The 16,547-nt window shown below is 38.2% G+C and overlaps 2 long non-coding RNA genes across 3 annotated transcripts in view; one reads left to right on the top strand and one right to left on the bottom strand.

The window, feature by feature from the left end:
• Positions 1 to 16,547, bottom strand: part of LOC140847893 (uncharacterized) — a 30,744-nt gene that overhangs the window by 1,236 nt on the left and 12,961 nt on the right. Inside the window, exon 1 of one of the 2 annotated variants that reach the window (XR_012128159.1) lies at positions 192 to 3,090. The exons of the other annotated variant lie outside the window; for it this stretch is intronic. This is a non-coding gene — a long non-coding RNA (uncharacterized lncRNA). Of the gene's footprint in view, positions 1 to 191; positions 3,091 to 16,547 lie in introns of those variants that run through there. 2 annotated transcript variants of the gene reach the window in all.
• Positions 3,302 to 15,428, top strand: LOC140847891 (uncharacterized). The gene is made up of 3 exons (XR_012128158.1): positions 3,302 to 3,537; positions 10,660 to 10,729; positions 12,898 to 15,428. It is a non-coding gene; the product is annotated as an uncharacterized lncRNA (long non-coding RNA).

Below are 16,547 nucleotides of genomic sequence, written 5' to 3'. Positions count from 1 at the left end.
TCCCACATGAAAAACATACTCCAATCACTATGTTATATACTTGAAACCAGTGTAATATCATATGTCACCTATACTTAAAATAAAAAAGCCAAAGAGACAACAACAAAGTATATATCCATGTAGCCAAAACACTGGTCAAGATATATAAAACATTTCCATAAAAAAGGAAAAGGCAAAAAACACACACTCACCCGTACCCTATACCTGCATGCCAAGCCTCAGTGACGATGGCATCCAGTTCAGGCTGGAGTCTGAGATCTTACATCTTCATCAGGTGCAGATGGGACAGGAGCCTGGGCTGTGGTTTCTACAGTTTAGCCCTTGGAGTACAATTCCTCTCAATACAAAGATTGAGAACTGAAGAGCCAAGTCATCTACCACCACCCACAGAGCCAACATTCTGCTGACCTGCTCAAGACTCTCATTCAGAATGGAAAATGGGAGACACATTAGTCCATAGCAATTCTGAAAGTTCTCTGAGGAAGACTTAGTCCTAATCATGGGAATGCCTCTCCGTGGCCCTTTGCTGTGCCTCTGAGCTCTCAGTTCTGTCTTGTTCATAAGAGAGGACCTGTGTTTGCATCTGTTTTTTCAGCCTGCTTCCTCCCTGTAGAACTTCTAAGACCCAAAGGCCTCTTTTCATTTGTATTCTCTCCATCTCTCAGTCCAGGCTACCAGGCAGTGTTTTTGCTAATACTGTTTTTAAACAGTTTCCTGTGAATTTTATTGGGGTTCATGCCAATAGGAAAGGGACCCTCATGAGTCATTTTGAGATAAGCTCTTCACTTTGGGCTTCCTGTGAAGCTGTTGTAGGATGGTGCCTTAAAATGTATAAACTCTGAAGATCCTTAGAAGAAGTTGAGGCACCACCATAAATCTTTCTGAGATCCTAACAAAGGATTTTACAGTCTTGGCTGCAACGTTAGGTTGTGTTTTCTCCTGGCAGCACCCTGGCTTTTATCTCAGTTCAGAAGTCATTTCTTTTAGAATTATTTGGCAATTAGACATGAGGAAAGGCTGTAATTTTGGGAAACAGATATCTGACCCTAGTAAGCCCTAGTTCCTTTATGTGTAAAATTCTTCAGCTTATCTTGCTCACTGATCTTTACTTCCAGCTGCTTTGGAGCAAGAGTCCCCTTTCCTCCAGGTTCCAGTGTCACTGTCTTTCCCTGCCTAGAAGCCCTTGCTGTCAGCCTCTTCAGGGGCCGTCAGGCTTCCACTAACATGCTCCCGGAGGCCCTGCTGGTTTTCATTCTGACTCTTCTCCACCTCCTTCGAGGTTCCATCTATTGCCCTGTTCAAAGGCACTCTTTTTGTGTTTTAGTTGTTTTGTTTTGTTTTTTAATGGCAGCACCCCATTTTTAATATCAGTATCTGTGCCAGTTATTTATTGCTGCATGATGAACCACCTCAAAACCTAGTGGCTCAAAACAGTACTTATTTTGTTCACAAATCTACAGTTTAGGCAAGGCTCAGTGAGGCGAGCTTCTTTCTTCTCCACTTGGCATCATCTGGGATGATACACCACTGGGGACTAGCATCACCTAAAGGTGCCACATGCACTTGTTTGGCAGTTGAAGTCAGCTTTTGGCTGGCACAGAAGCTACATCAGTCTCAGTTGGCACATCTCTGTGAGGATTCACTAGGTGCCCTGGGTGCTTCACAGCAAGGGGGCTGGGTTCCTAGGGTAAGCCCCCCTAGAGAGAGAATATCAGATGGAAGCTGTATTTACACTTTCTAACCAAGCCTTGGGTTCACACAGCAGTTCCACCATATGCTCTTCACTAGAAACCAGGTAGTAAGGCCACACATATGAAAGGGGAGGGAATTTCACAGGAAATGTAAAATTTGTAAGAATTTGTAAAAACCACATCCACTCACCTTGTCTTACCAAATAATCACTGTATCTAAACAAAAGTAGTTCTTCCCAGCTCGGTATCGCTGAAATTACAACAGGTTTTCTTTTTGTTAATTATGTTTTCTTATTTGGTGGTAAGAAACAAAAGATAACAAGATAGCACTATGGAGTTGTGGTATTGTTCAAAAAAATGTATGGATCATGTCACTAAAATTCCATATTGCGAGATATGAATTCTCCTTAACTGTGACAACCCTTTCCTTGGAAACTGATTTGAATTAGCATAAAACATTTGTAGTTGAGAAAAAGGCTTATGGCATTAGAATACATATTTATAGATCATTAGAGTCTTATTTTGGGAGGCATTTATTGACTTAGGGCTAAATAACTCAATGTGATAGTTCTGAAACTTTTTTTTAATTATGAAGTGTTAGGATGGGGGACCTTTCCTACTGAGAGGTGACATATAATAACTTTATGGAGAAACAACATGGGAATAAGAGCATAAAACCAAGTGCAAATGTTGTAATGGCAAAAATGACAGCAAAGGGTGTATTATTTTGACTCCTGGTGATTTTAATTTTGTTCTTGATTGTCTGAGTAATTCAAGGTTCAGTGTTCTAAGATTCTACTATGGTATGAGTAACATTTTATTATAACTTAATTTATTTTAATTGATACTGGCTTTGACTTGGGCTATTCTCAGTCTACCTTCATTACAAAATTCACTTATTTCGTTCATGTAGGTTGTTGATCTTTCAAGGAAACTGGAACTTTCATCTTCAGAAGTCAGAAACCTTAAAACTCACATGGCAAGGATGTCACTAGAACACAGTAAGATGGAACAGTACAGACGGGACACTGAAGAAAGAGCAAGACAGAAAGCAGTAGAAAAATTAAAAGAAGTCGATTGGTTTTTACAGGTTAATTTATTAATCTGTAATGTGCCTTAATTCATCTCCCTGCAGATTACATTTTTGATGTATACATTTATCTCTGTTTCCTCTACTTTTATGCCAGTTGGTTTCATAGATTTCTGGGAGCATGGGAGCATGTGTTTCTCCTAAATATTTCAGTTTCCATCATTATCACAAAATCCATCTTTCAGAATCATTCTCATTAGACAATCACTTAGAACTTTTAAGACTGGTTGACAAGAGGAAAAGGAAATTGTGATTTAAAAAGTATACCATATTCTTGGATTATATTGTTTAAATATTTTAACTATAGATTGTTATTCTTTGAAATGTCAGATTATATGAGTACTAAAATAAGAATGATTCAATCTTATTTTTATAATGCACATTTAATTCAGATGAGGTTAAGGTAAATATATTAAACTTCAAGTCTTTTTTTTCACATTTAAAATTGCTTTCTGAAACACTGAGTCAAAACTAAGGGAAACAAATATGCTATAATTATTCAGATGATACTTACTTAAAAAACGCATTCTTTTAATTTGTTTTAAAGGATGAATCACAAAAGAGATTACAGCAGTGGAGAGAGAAGGATAATTCTTCATTTAGAATGCAAATGGAACTCAGAATTAAAGATCTGGAACTTCAACTCTCCAAAAAAATTTCTCAAGAAGATTCCATTAGAGCTGAATTGGAGAAATATAAACAATTACACCAAGAAGAAGTAAATACCACCCTGTCATTGGCAAAGCAACTAGACAAGTAAGTCAAAACAGAATCATAGAAAATAAATTAAGCTCATTAGTTTGCCTCTAAAGCATTATTTCTATGGAGCCAGGTTTATAAGATTAGTAGGACTGAAAGCTAACTGGGTAGTATATTCTGGAAAATGATATTTGTAAATGAACTTACATTTAAAATGTTCCTTCAAGACAGTTTTTGTACCCCTCTCCCCTTTCTTGGTTTTAAATGACTTTATTTTTTCCTTTTAATATTTTCATAGTTAACCTGATCTACTAGTCTTGAAGCTCATTGTTTTTGAAGCTTTCTAACTTAGACAGTGATATTATTATAAAATGACTTCCTAAAGAATTCCACTAAATAGAAATATTAATGAGTTTAACTGTTTTTTGGAAGATTACATCTTAAACTCAAAGGGCCAAGTACTACTACTCAGCTGTCTTGCCTGAGGGCTTCAGCCCCAGGCAAGTTCACTATGAATTCAGTGAGATGGAGAAATGACAAGGGAACGTTCCTGGGGTTAAAAGGTTTCTACCTGGCTTTATTCTCCCATCAGTAGTTGGACACTAGAATCACATGCACCCAACACTCTGCAGGTCCGTAATCCACATCTCTGCCTCTGGGAAGGGTTCTTTATATAATGACTCAGCAATTAATAGCTTATTGCCTATGGGTGTGGAAGCAGTGGCCTAGCAGCAGGACAATTAAATTGACCAGTTTAGGTTCTGGTGAGGATCCTGGCAATAGTAACTTCCCTTTTCCTCACATTAGCACATCCGCTGCACGGAAGTTTTGTTTTCCTGATTGTAATCTTTGGTGTTATCACTAGAGGGCTTCATGGAACAAACTATCATAATTTTTCTACTCTACATAAAGGCATTCGTGTGAAATAAAGACTGACATAGGGATGAACAGCACTATAATTCACAAAGTGGTTAAAAATAACACTGTGGGGGGAGGGGGAGACATGATGACAGCGTGAGTAAGGCAGTGGAAATCTCCTCCCAAAACCATACATATTTTTTAAAATAAAAACAAATACAACTATTCATAAAAGAGAGACCAGAAGATACAGTACAACAGCCAGGCTGCATCTACATTTGTGAGAACTCAGCATCTCACGAAGAGGGTTAAGATACAAGCTGCAGCCCGGTGGGACCCGAGCAAGCCCACAATCCCAGCTCCCGAGTGGGAGAAAAGGAGTTGTAACGGGGAAGGAGTGGGAGCCCAGGACTGCTAAACAAGCAGCCCTAGTCATCCACACCAGGAGTGAAAACACACGGTACGTAGTGCACTGGAAATTAGGGAAACGGAACAGTAAAATCTGCGAGCAGGTCCCCGCAAACAGTGCCCATTGGACAAAAGAAAAGTGAGTGCTTTTTCAAAAGTCTTAAAGGGACAGGGGCCTCACAGCTGGATGGAAGGATCCTGGCACACTCAGCTCAGCAGCTGGGAACCCCAGAGAACTCTGGGTGCCCTACCCCCTGTAAGGCAGCACAGCTCTAAGGCCCCTCACGGCGATAAACAGCCTCCCGTCCATCCCCCCTCCGGTGCAGCCCCGCCATGGCAGCGAGTAGCTTGGGAGAGGCCAAACCCACAGCAACTGCCCAGAGCCTACTCTGCAGCCATCAGGGGAAGACTCAGAGGCACCATCTGTGCACAACTGCCCAGCACAAGCTGCTAGGGGTCGCTGTTCTCACAGGAAAGGAAGGTGAAAGGACTTTGTTCTCCCAGCTGAAATACACACCAACTGCCCAAGACTACTTCTATCGCCATGAAAAGGCAGAAGAATTTGATCCAGACAAGAATAACCCTGACATCCCCCAAGAGGGAACCTGGCGACATAGATTTAACCAATCTTCCTAAAAAAGAATTCAAAATAAAGGTCATAACCATGCTGATGGAGCTACAGAGAAATGTGCAGGAGCTAATGGATAAGGTTGGGAAGCAGAATACAGAAATAAAACGATCTCTGGAAGGACTTAAGAGCAGACTGGATGAGGTGCAAGAGGCCATTAATATAATCAGAATCAGAGAACAGCAACACAGAGAAGTTGATGCAGAGAGAGATAAAAGGATCTCCAGGAATGAAAGATAATGAAGAGAACTGTGTGACCAATACAAATGGAACAATATTCGCATTAGAAGGGTACCAGAAAAAGAAGAGAGAGAAAAAGGAATAGAAACTGTCTTTGAAGAAATAATTGCTGAAAACTTCCTCAAACTGGGGGAGGAAATAGTCTCTCAGATGACGGAAGCCCACAGAACACCCGGCAGAAGGGACCCAAGAAGGACAACACCAAGACACACAATAATTAAAATGGCAAAGATCAAGGACAAGGACAGACTATTAAAGGCAGCCAGAGAGGGAAAAAAAGGCACCTACAAAGGAAAACCCAGCAGGCTATTATCAGACCTCAACAGAAACCTTACAGCACAGAAGAGAATGGCATGATATATTTAATGTAATTAAACAGAAAGGCTTTGAACCAAGAATACTGTATCCAGCAGGATTATCATTTAAATATGAAGGAGGGATTAAACAATGCCCAGACAAGCAACAGTTGAGGGAATTTGCTTCCCACAAACCACCTCTACAGGGTATTTTAGAGGGACTGCTCTAGATGGAAGTACTCCAAAGACTAATTAGATGTCACCAGAGAAAATAAAATCACAGCGAAGAAAGCAGACCAACCAAATACTAACTAAAGGCAAAAAATAAAATCAACTACTCACAAAAGCAATCAAAGGAAACACAAAAGAGCACAGAATAAAACAGCCAACATATAAAGAATGGAGTAGGAGGAATAAGAAGGTAGAAAAATACAGAAACATCAGACAGTGTTTATAATAGCTCAATAAGTGAGTTAAGTTAGATGGTAAGATAGTAAAGAAGCTAACCTTGAACCTTTGGTAACCATGAATCTAAAGCCTGCAATGGCAATAAGTACATATATTTCAATAATCACCCCTAAATGTCAATGGACTGAATGCACCAATCAAAAGAAACAGAGTAATACAATGGATAAAAAAGCAAGACCCATCTATATGCTGCTTACAAGAGACTTGCCTCAAACCCAAAGACATGCACAGACTAAAAGTAGAGGGATGGAAAAAGACATTTCATGCAAACAACAGGGAGAAAAAAGCAGGTATTGCAGTTTTAGTATCAGACAAAACAGAATTCAAAACAAAGTAACAAGAGATAAAGAAGGACATTACAGAATGATAAAGGGGTCAGTACAAGAGAATATAACCATTATAAATTCTAAAAGGAAAGTATATAGCAATCCAGGCATATTTAAAGAACAATCCCAAATGAATAGTGTAAAGTGACAATTATTGAAATTGGAAAAAAAAGAACACATGAGGCCTAAGGTCAGTAGAAGGAGGGACATAATAAAGGTAAGAGAAGAAATCAATAAAACTGAGAAGAATAAAACAATAGAAAATATCAATGAAACCAAGAGCTGATTCTCTGAGAAAATAAACAAAATAGATAAGCCCCTAGCCAGACTTATTAAGAGAAAAAGAGAATCAACACCCATTAACAGAATCAGAAACGAGAAAGGAAAAATCACAACGGACCCCCACAGCAATACAAAGAATTATTAGAGAATACTGTGAAAACCAATATGCGAACAAGCTGGAAAACCTAGAGAAAATGGACTACTTCCTAGAAAAATACAACCTTCCAAGACTGACCAAGGAAGAAACAGAAAATCTAAACAGACCTATTACCAGCAACAAAATTGAGGTGGTAATCAAAAAACTACCCAAGGGCAAAACCCCCGGGCCAGATGGATTTACCACGGAATTTTATCAGACATACAGAGAAGATATAATACCCATTCTCCTTAAAGATTTCTAAAAAAAATTGAGTGGAAGGAATACTCCCAAACTCATTCTATGAAGCCAGCATCACCCTAATACCAAAACCAGGAAAAGACCCCACCAAAAAAGAAAATTACACACCAATATCAAGGGATGGAACATAGATGCAAAAATACTCAACAAAATATTAGCAAATCGAATTCAGAAATATGTCAAGAGGATCATACACCATGACCAAGTGGGATTCATCCCAGGGATGCAAGGATGGTACAACATCTGAAAATCCATCAACATAATCCACCACATAAATAAAAAGAAAGACAAAAACCACATGATAATCACCATACATGCTGCAAAAGCATTTGACAGAATTCAACATCCATTCATGATAACAACTCTCAGCAAAATGGGTATAGAGGGCAAGTACCTCAACATAATAAAGGCCATATATGATAAGCCCACAGCCAACATCATACTGAAAAGCAAGAAGCTGAAAGCTTTTCCTCTGAGATCAGGAACAAGACAGGGATGCCCACTCTCCCCACTGTTATTCAACATAGTACTGGAGGTCCTAGGCATGGCAATTAGACAAAACAACAAAATACAACCAATCCAAATTGGTAAAGAAGAACTTAAGCTGTCACTATTTGCAGATGACATGATACTGTACATAAAAAACCCTAAAGACTCCACTCCAAAACTACAAGAACTGACATCACAATTCAGCAAAGTTGCAGGATACAAAATTAATATGCAGAAATCTGTGGCTTTCCTATACATTGACAATGAACTAACAGAAAGAGAAATCAGGAAAACAATTCCATTCACAGTTGCATCAAACAGAATAAAATACCTAAGAATAAACCTAACCAAGGAAGTATAAAAGACCTATACCCTGAAAACTACAAGACACTCTTACAAGAACTTAAAGAAGACACTAACAAATGTAAACTCGTGCAATGCTCTGGCTAGGAAGAATTAATATTGTCAAAATGGCCATCTTGCCCAAAGCAATCTATAGATTCAATGTAATCCCTATCAAAATACCAACAGCATTCTTCAACAAACTGAACAAATAGTTCTAAATACATATGGTGCCACGTAAGACACCAAATGGCCAAAGCAATACTGACAAGGAAAAATAAAGTGTGGGGGGATCTCACTCCCCAACTTCAAGCTCTACTACAAAGCCACATAAACAATACAATTTGGTAACAGCACAAGTTCAGAGCCACAGACCAGTGGAACAGAATAGAAACTCCAGATATTAACATAAACATATATGGTCCATTAATATATGATAAAGGAGCCATGGACATAGAATGGGAAAACGACAGCCTCTTCAACATCTGGTATTAGCAAAACTGGACAGCTACATGTAAGAAAATGAAACTGGATCATTGTCTAACCCCATACACAAAAGTAAATTCAAAATGGATCACAGATGGGAATGTAAGTCATGAAACCATAAAACTCTTAGAAAAAATCACAGGCAAAAATCTCTTGGATATAAACATGAGCAACGTCTTCATGAACATATGTCCCCAGGCAAAGGAAACTAAAGCAAAAATGAAAAAGTGGGACTACATAAAGCTGAATAGCTGCTGTACAGCAAAGGACACCATCAATAGAACAAAAAGGCATCCTACAGTATGGGAGAAGTTCATATAGGACAGATCTGATAAAGGGTTGACATCCAAAATATCTAAAGAGCTCACACACCTCTACAAACAAAAAGCAAATAATCCAATTAAAAAATGGGCAGAGGAGCTGAATAGACACTTCTCCAAAGAAGAAGTTCAAATGACCAACAGACACATGAAAAGATGCTCCACATCGCTAGTCATCAGAGAAATGCAAATTAAAACCACTAGAGATATCACCTCACACCAGTAAGGATCTCCACCATCCAAAAGACAAACAACAACAAATGTTGGCAAGGTTGTGGAGAAAAGGGGAACCCTCCTACACTGTTGGTGGGAATGTAAATTAATTCAACCATTGTGGAAAGCAGTATGGAGGTTCCTCAAAATGCTCAAAATAGAAATACCATTTGACCCAAGAATTCCACTCCTAGGAATTTACCCTAAGAACACAGTAGCCCAATTAGAAAAATACAGATGCACCCCTGTGTTTATCACAGCACTCTTTAGAATAGCCAAGAAATGGAAACAACCTAACTGTCCATCAGTAGATGAATGGATAAAGGAGATGTGGTGCGTATACACAATGGAATATTATTCAGCCATAAGAAGAAAAAAAATCCTACCATTTGCAGCAACATGGATGGAGCTAGAGGGTATTATGCTCAGAGAAATAAGCCAGGTGGAGAAAGACAAGTACCAAATGATTTCACCCATATGTGGAGTAAAAGAACAAAAAATAATCTGAAGGAGAAAAACAACAGCAGAATCACAGAACCCAAGAATGGACTAACAGTTACCAAAGGGAAAGGGACTGGGGAGGATGGGTGGGAAGGCAGGGATAAGGAGCGGGAAAAGAAAGGGGACATTACAATTAGCATGTATAATGTAGGGGACGCACAAGGAGGGCTATGCATCACAGAGAAGAAAAGTAGTGTTTCTGCAGCATCTTACTATGCTGATGGACAGTGACTGTAATGGGGTTTGTGGGGGGTACTTGGTGCAGAGGGTTCCTAGTAAACATAATGTTCCTCATGTAATTGCAGATTAATGATACCAAAATAAAAAAATAATAACAACACTGTGGTCTGCCTGAGGGAGTACGTGAAAAACAGAAAGGATGGATACCTTGGTGACGATGTTACATGCTAACTGCCTCCAGAGCTATTTTATTCTTTGGTCACCCACAACCTTTTTCCTCTCCTACAGATTGTTGCTCTCAATTATGCCTCAGTGCCTAATGCCTAAATTCTCTGAGATAATGAGTGAGACATAAAGGGTGGTAAAAGCAAATGCTTAAAAATGTCTTTGATGGATGCTTTATCTTTTATCTCTAAACTGGTTTACTAAATAGGTTTAAGTGTCTCCTCATGAATCTTGTAAATACAGCCATTCCAGAAGGCAGGAAGTTCTACTTGTAAGCCCTCTATATCATGAATAGCCGTTTCTCTCCCTTCCCTACTTTGAATTACTTGTTAGCTACTAGTCACCCTAGAAAAACATGTACTTAATTGTATACAATAGATCTTCAGCAGATTTTCAATGCTGAAACACTGTTTTGTAAGAAATTCAATTTACTGTTGTGGTAACTTTTTAATGCAAGGCATTTAGGTATCACTTAGGGAAAAATGAAATAATAAGCATTTGTTTACACCACTCTCCACAGGATTACTGTGAAGTTAGCAGAGATCAATAGCAAACATAGAGAGAAGGAAATGGACACATTCTTTGCCAAGGTTAGTTATACTATCCTTTTTTACCCAGGTTTCAAATTTGTGATGTAATTCTTGTTCTTAATTTGTTGAAATTCTAGTTGTTTAACTGATTAGTGCTCACTATTTAAAAGTCATAATTATTTGTGCTTCTGAGAAAGGAGACAGAAATTTTATTTTTTAAAGTTGTTGGATTTCTCATTTTCAAGAGATACCTAATCTTAACTCTATTCAGTAAGTGAAACTAAACTGACACATTTTAAATTTCGTGAAAAGCTGCATATTGAAAAAGATGCATCAAAACTCCTACTTTCCAGAAAGGCAACAAAATCGTCATTAAAGAATTGAGTATTATTTGCCTTGTTTCTAATTCTAGAAAGTTATGAATCAGAAATTGTTTGAAAACTGGCTCTAGCCTCTATTTTTCCTGTCTTCAAGCAGATATTCTGAAATCTTTGTGTCCATATACAGTAGAGAGAGATTTTGGAGTCATAGTACAGATAGAAAAATGATTTCACTTAACTTTTTGCAGGAATTTTTACATGACATTGTTATGACACTCCCACTTTCTTCATTTTATGTATTTTAGATCCTGTGCTGAAAAATTAATAGCACAGATTATACCTTATCTAAAAGTACAATAATAGAAAGCCCTTTTGAAGGAAAAATTCATTAGAGTAAAAAAACTGACAAAGCTTGTATACAGGATAGTTTTTCTAAGTCTTGCAAAGTAATGCAGTCAGTGTATAATATGACTTGAATTGTTTAAATTTCTTCTTAATAGTAAGATCAAATATCACCTTTCTGAAATCATGTATTTAACACACACCAATATTGTACTTTTTATCAGATTAATCAAAATAACATTGCAGATATGTTATCTAAAATTAAGTAGGAATTTATTTTATTCATGTGATTATTTTTCTGTGTAAGCAATCCCTAAGGTAAGTCTAGTCTCTAAAACTATTAGTTAAAGGCCATACTTCATCAGCTATGTGTCACTCACATGATAATGTCTTGCTTAACTTAAAAATGACAAATAATATTTGACTTATTTCAGATGGAGCAAGAATTTGACAAAAATATAACTAGAGCACAGAAAGAAGGTATGTTGCCAAAATGTATTAATTAAATTTAGATGTCACTGCTTTCTGAAATGAACTCTGAATAGTAAATAGCAACTCTTTCCATTGTTCAGATAATAGGTATTATGTAAATATTTGTTTCTTATACATATCTAATAAGAAAATGTGAGGGCACAGCCATTCATAGTGAAGAATATACTTCTTCCTCATTTATTCAGCATGTTCCATAGATTTTTTAAAATCTCAACACATCCATCAGTCTGTTCTTATTTTTGGCTATACCTTTTCTTTTACTTCTGCTATTCCTTTAGAACTCTTATCCTACACTTCTCAGAACACATGGGCTTTGTCAGCTTCTCATGTTTCTGGTAGTGATTTAAGGCCAAAAAACCAAGACACACCTACTAATAGGCAATTTTAAGTGTCACTTGAAGGATGACATTTAAATCTCTAGCCATTGACTTGGTCATTGGTTTTATCTTTCTACTCTCACGAAAAATTACAAATACCTTAGCAAGGAATAAAAACACCCAAATAAAATTTGGTGCTTGCCAAGTCCTTCAGTCTCATCTCTTGCTACTTACCCTACTCTGCACATTTGCTCTAGCATTTCACTGAACTAGACTACTTACAGTTCCACAAATGTTCTTCCTCACCTCTACCTCTTTGCAGATGCTTCTTCCCTCTATCTGGCACATGTTTTCCTTTTCCTGCAATATCAGTTTGGATGTCCCCTCTGTGTTTTCTAATAGCACCCTGTTTTATACCTGTTATGGTATACCTGACTGTGTGGGAACTGGCTGTCGGTCTGTTTTTCCCGTTTACAGAATATGGTTGTCACGGTGAACTGTGTCATCTTTATCTTCTATAGTTCCATCTTGTAATAAGAAAACCAGAAGCTCTGATACTTAGCCACAATTGGAATTAATTGTGTGTAACTATGGGCAAGTTATATTTCCTAGTAGTCTTGTATTTTGTACCGCAGTTGTGTAGAGATTTTTTTCATTTTTAACACTCTTAAAGGCCCCAACTTCTTTTTATTAACTCATACATGTTAACTCTAAAGTATTTTATATGAAGAGTATAATTGTTTCTGTTTCTTTCCAGATGCTGCTAAATTTGAATTTGAATCCTCTATAGCTGCTCCTCTAGGATCTATGGATGGGTTAACTCCAACTCAAGCTCTACTTTTGAAGACGTCACAGGAATATGCACAGATTTTGAGGAAAAACTATATGATCTGAAAGAAATGTAAAATGTACTTGTCTCATGGAGGGGAAAAAGATGGCTGACAGTGAGAGAACTGAGGCAGAAACCACCTCCCAAAACCACATGTAATGAAAATACAGCAAATACCAGTAACCCTAAAAGAGTGACCCAGAAGACCGCAACACACTGCCTACCTCTGCGGAAAAGAAAAGACCTTAAAAAAAAGGGTAAAGTAGCAAACTCAGCACAGCAGCTTAGGAACATTCAGGACCATCAGATGCTCCATTCCCCTGGCTGGCAGTGCAGTGCTGAGACCCCCCTCACTGTGATATGCAGCCTGCCACTCATTCTTCCCAGCAGGCATGAGTCCGCACAGCTGATGCTACCACCATTGCACCAGGTCACGTGGAGGGCAGCCCCACCTAGGGTACCTACAGGGACATAACACAGAGGTTCCTACCTCCATTCTCGGCCTACTGGACCTGGCAGTGGATACAGACACTGCAGCCAGGTAGCATTTTCATGCTACCAAAAGAACTTTTCCTCCTGGCAGGCACCAGCGCTGCGCACCTGTGACCCCACCAACCCTCCAGGTGTTGGATAGCTCCAGAGAGTAGAGCTGGGCACTAGAGGGTGCCACCTACACAAAGGTATTGTTCCATAGTCATCATCAGAATGATGAAACAGCAAAAGAATTTTGTACAAACCAGGATACCTCAAACACCTGAAAGAGGGCTCAGTGAAACTGAAGTCACCAATCTTCTTGATAAAGATTTCAAAATAAAAATCATAAACATGTTCACATAGCTACAGAAAAATATTCAAGATCTCAGGGACAACTTCAAGAGAGAGTGAAATATGAAAAATACAGTATCTGAAATAAAACACACACTTGAGGGATTTAAAAGCAGATTAGAAGAGGAGATAGTCAATGGAACAGGAATTAGAGAACAGGAATATAAAGAAGTTGAGGCACAGAGAGAAAAAAGGTTCTAGGAATGAAAGAATAATAAGACAACTCTGCAACCAATCCCAATGGAATAATATTCACATTACAGGGGTATCAAAAGAAGAAGAAGAGAAAAGAAGAAAATGTAGCTTTGAGGAAATACTGAAAACTTTCCCAGTCTAGGAAAGGAAAGAGTCGCTCAAGCCATGCAAGTGCGAAGATCTCCCAACTCAAGGGACCCTAGGAAGACACCACCAAGCCATATAATAATTAAAATGGCAAAGATCAAGGACATGGACAGAATATTAAAAGAAGCCAGAGAGAGAAAAAAGATCACATACAAAGGAAGGCCCATCAGGATATCAGCAGACGTCTCAGCAGCAAACTTACACGCCAGAAAGGAGTGGCATGACATATTTAATGAAATGAAACAAGGCCTCCAACCAAGAATACTCTCCTTGGAAAGATTATCACTTAAATTTGAAGCAGGGATTAAACAATATTCAGATAAGAAAAAGTTGAGGGAATTTACCTTCCACAAACCATCTCTACAGAGTATTTTAAAGGGACTGCTCCAAAGGCTAAATAGCTGTCACGAGAGAAAATAAAACCATAGTAAAGGTAGTAGACCAAGTAATTACTAAGCAAATGCAAAATTATATCAGTTACCCAAAAGGTCAGTCAAGGGATACACAAAGAATACAGGATATGACACCTAAAATAAACAGAGTGGAGGAGGATGAAAAAGAGGGGGGAATAAAAGAACCTTTAGATTATGTTTGAACTACTGTAATGAGCAAGTTAAACTTAGACTGTTAGACAGTAAAGAAGCTGCCCTTGAACCTTCGGTAACTGCAGTGGCAATAAGTACATATCTATTGATAATAACCCTAAATGTAAATTGACTGCACCAATCAAAAGACACAGAGTTACAGAATGGATAAACAAGCAAGACCCGTCTATATGCTACCTACAAGAGACTCGCTTCAAACCCAAAGACACACACAGACTAAAAGTGAAGGGATGGAAAAAGATATTTCATGAAAATAATAGGGAGAAAAAAGCATGAGTTGCAGTACTTGTATCAGAAAAATAGACTTCAAAAACAAAAAAAGTAACAAGAGACAAAGACGGACATTATGTAATGACAAAGAAGTCAGTCCAACAATAAGATATAACCACTACAGATATCTATGTACTCAACATAGTATTTGTTTCATGTATTTGGATGTTCCTAACAGAATTAGAGGCTGAAATAGAATGCAATGCATTCATTTTAGAAGATTTCAACACTCCACTCACTCCAAAGGACAGCTTTCTCAAGTGCACATGGAACACTTTCCAGAACAGATCACATACTAGGCCACAAAAAGAGCCTCAGTAAATTGAGAAGATTAAAAACATGCCAACCAGCTTCTCAGACCACAAAGGTATGAAACCAGAAATTATTCCAAGACAAAAAAAAAACCACACTTCATAATGCTCCTTATCTAAAGCTGAATTGGGTTTTACTTAGAATTGGAGTAAAGATCTTACAAGTCTTTTGAGAGAGTTTTTTTTAATTCTTCATTTAAAGCACTAAATATCGCTTATCAAGGCTTCAAATGGTCCTCAATAGCTAGAGGCCTTTCAAAAAACACACCTTTTTTTTTTCCTGAGGCCTTTTATGACCTCTATCCCATTTTTAAAAATTATTTATTTATTTATGTATTTATTGTATCACTGATATACAATCTTATGCTCTGGTTTTACATGAGAAATATTGTGGCTACTACCTTCCCCTTATTATCAAGTCCCCACCACATACCCCATTACAGTCACTGTCCATCAGCATAGTCAAATGCTATAGAGTCACTGCTTGTCTTCTGTGTGCTATATATACTGCCTTCCTCATGCCCCCCCTATATTTTGTGTGACAATAATCATGATGCCCCTTAATCCCCTTATCCCTCCCTTCCCACCCACCATACCTAGTCCATTCTTGGGTTCTGTGAGTCTGCTGCTCTTTTGTTCCTGCAGTTTTTGCTTTGTTGTTGTACTCCACAGATGAGGGAAATCATATGGTACTTGTCTTTCTCCACCTGGCTTATTTCACTGACCATAATTCCCCCTAGCTCCATCCATGTTGTTGCAAATGGTAGGATTTGTTTTCTTCTTATGGCTGAATAGTATTCCATTGTGTATATGTACCACATCCTTATCCATTCATCTACTGATGGACACATAGGTTGCCCATAGCTCCGCCATTGTAAACAGTGCTGCAATAAACATAGGGATGCATATGTCTTCTTGAAACTGTGAGCCTGTTTTCTTAGGATAAATTCCTAGAAGCGGCATTCCTGGGTCAAATGATATTTCTTTTTTTAGTTTTTTTGAGGAACCTCCATACTGCTTTCCACAATGGTTGAACTAATATACATTCCCACCAGCAGTGAAGGTGGGTTCCCCTTTTTCCACATCCTCACCAGCATTTGTTGTTTGTCTTTTGGCTGTTGGCCATCCTAACTGGTGTGAGGTGATATCCCATTGTGGTTTTAATTTGCATTTCTCTGATGATTGGCGATATGGAGCATCTTTTCATGTGCCTGCTGGTCATCTG

Source organism: Manis javanica, chromosome 2 (assembly GCF_040802235.1).
Source record: "Manis javanica isolate MJ-LG chromosome 2, MJ_LKY, whole genome shotgun sequence".
In the NCBI taxonomy this organism is placed as follows: Eukaryota; Metazoa; Chordata; class Mammalia; order Pholidota; family Manidae; genus Manis; species Manis javanica.
The sequence above is the reverse complement of the archived record's forward strand: the minus strand, read 5'-3'. Positions and strand labels throughout refer to the sequence as shown.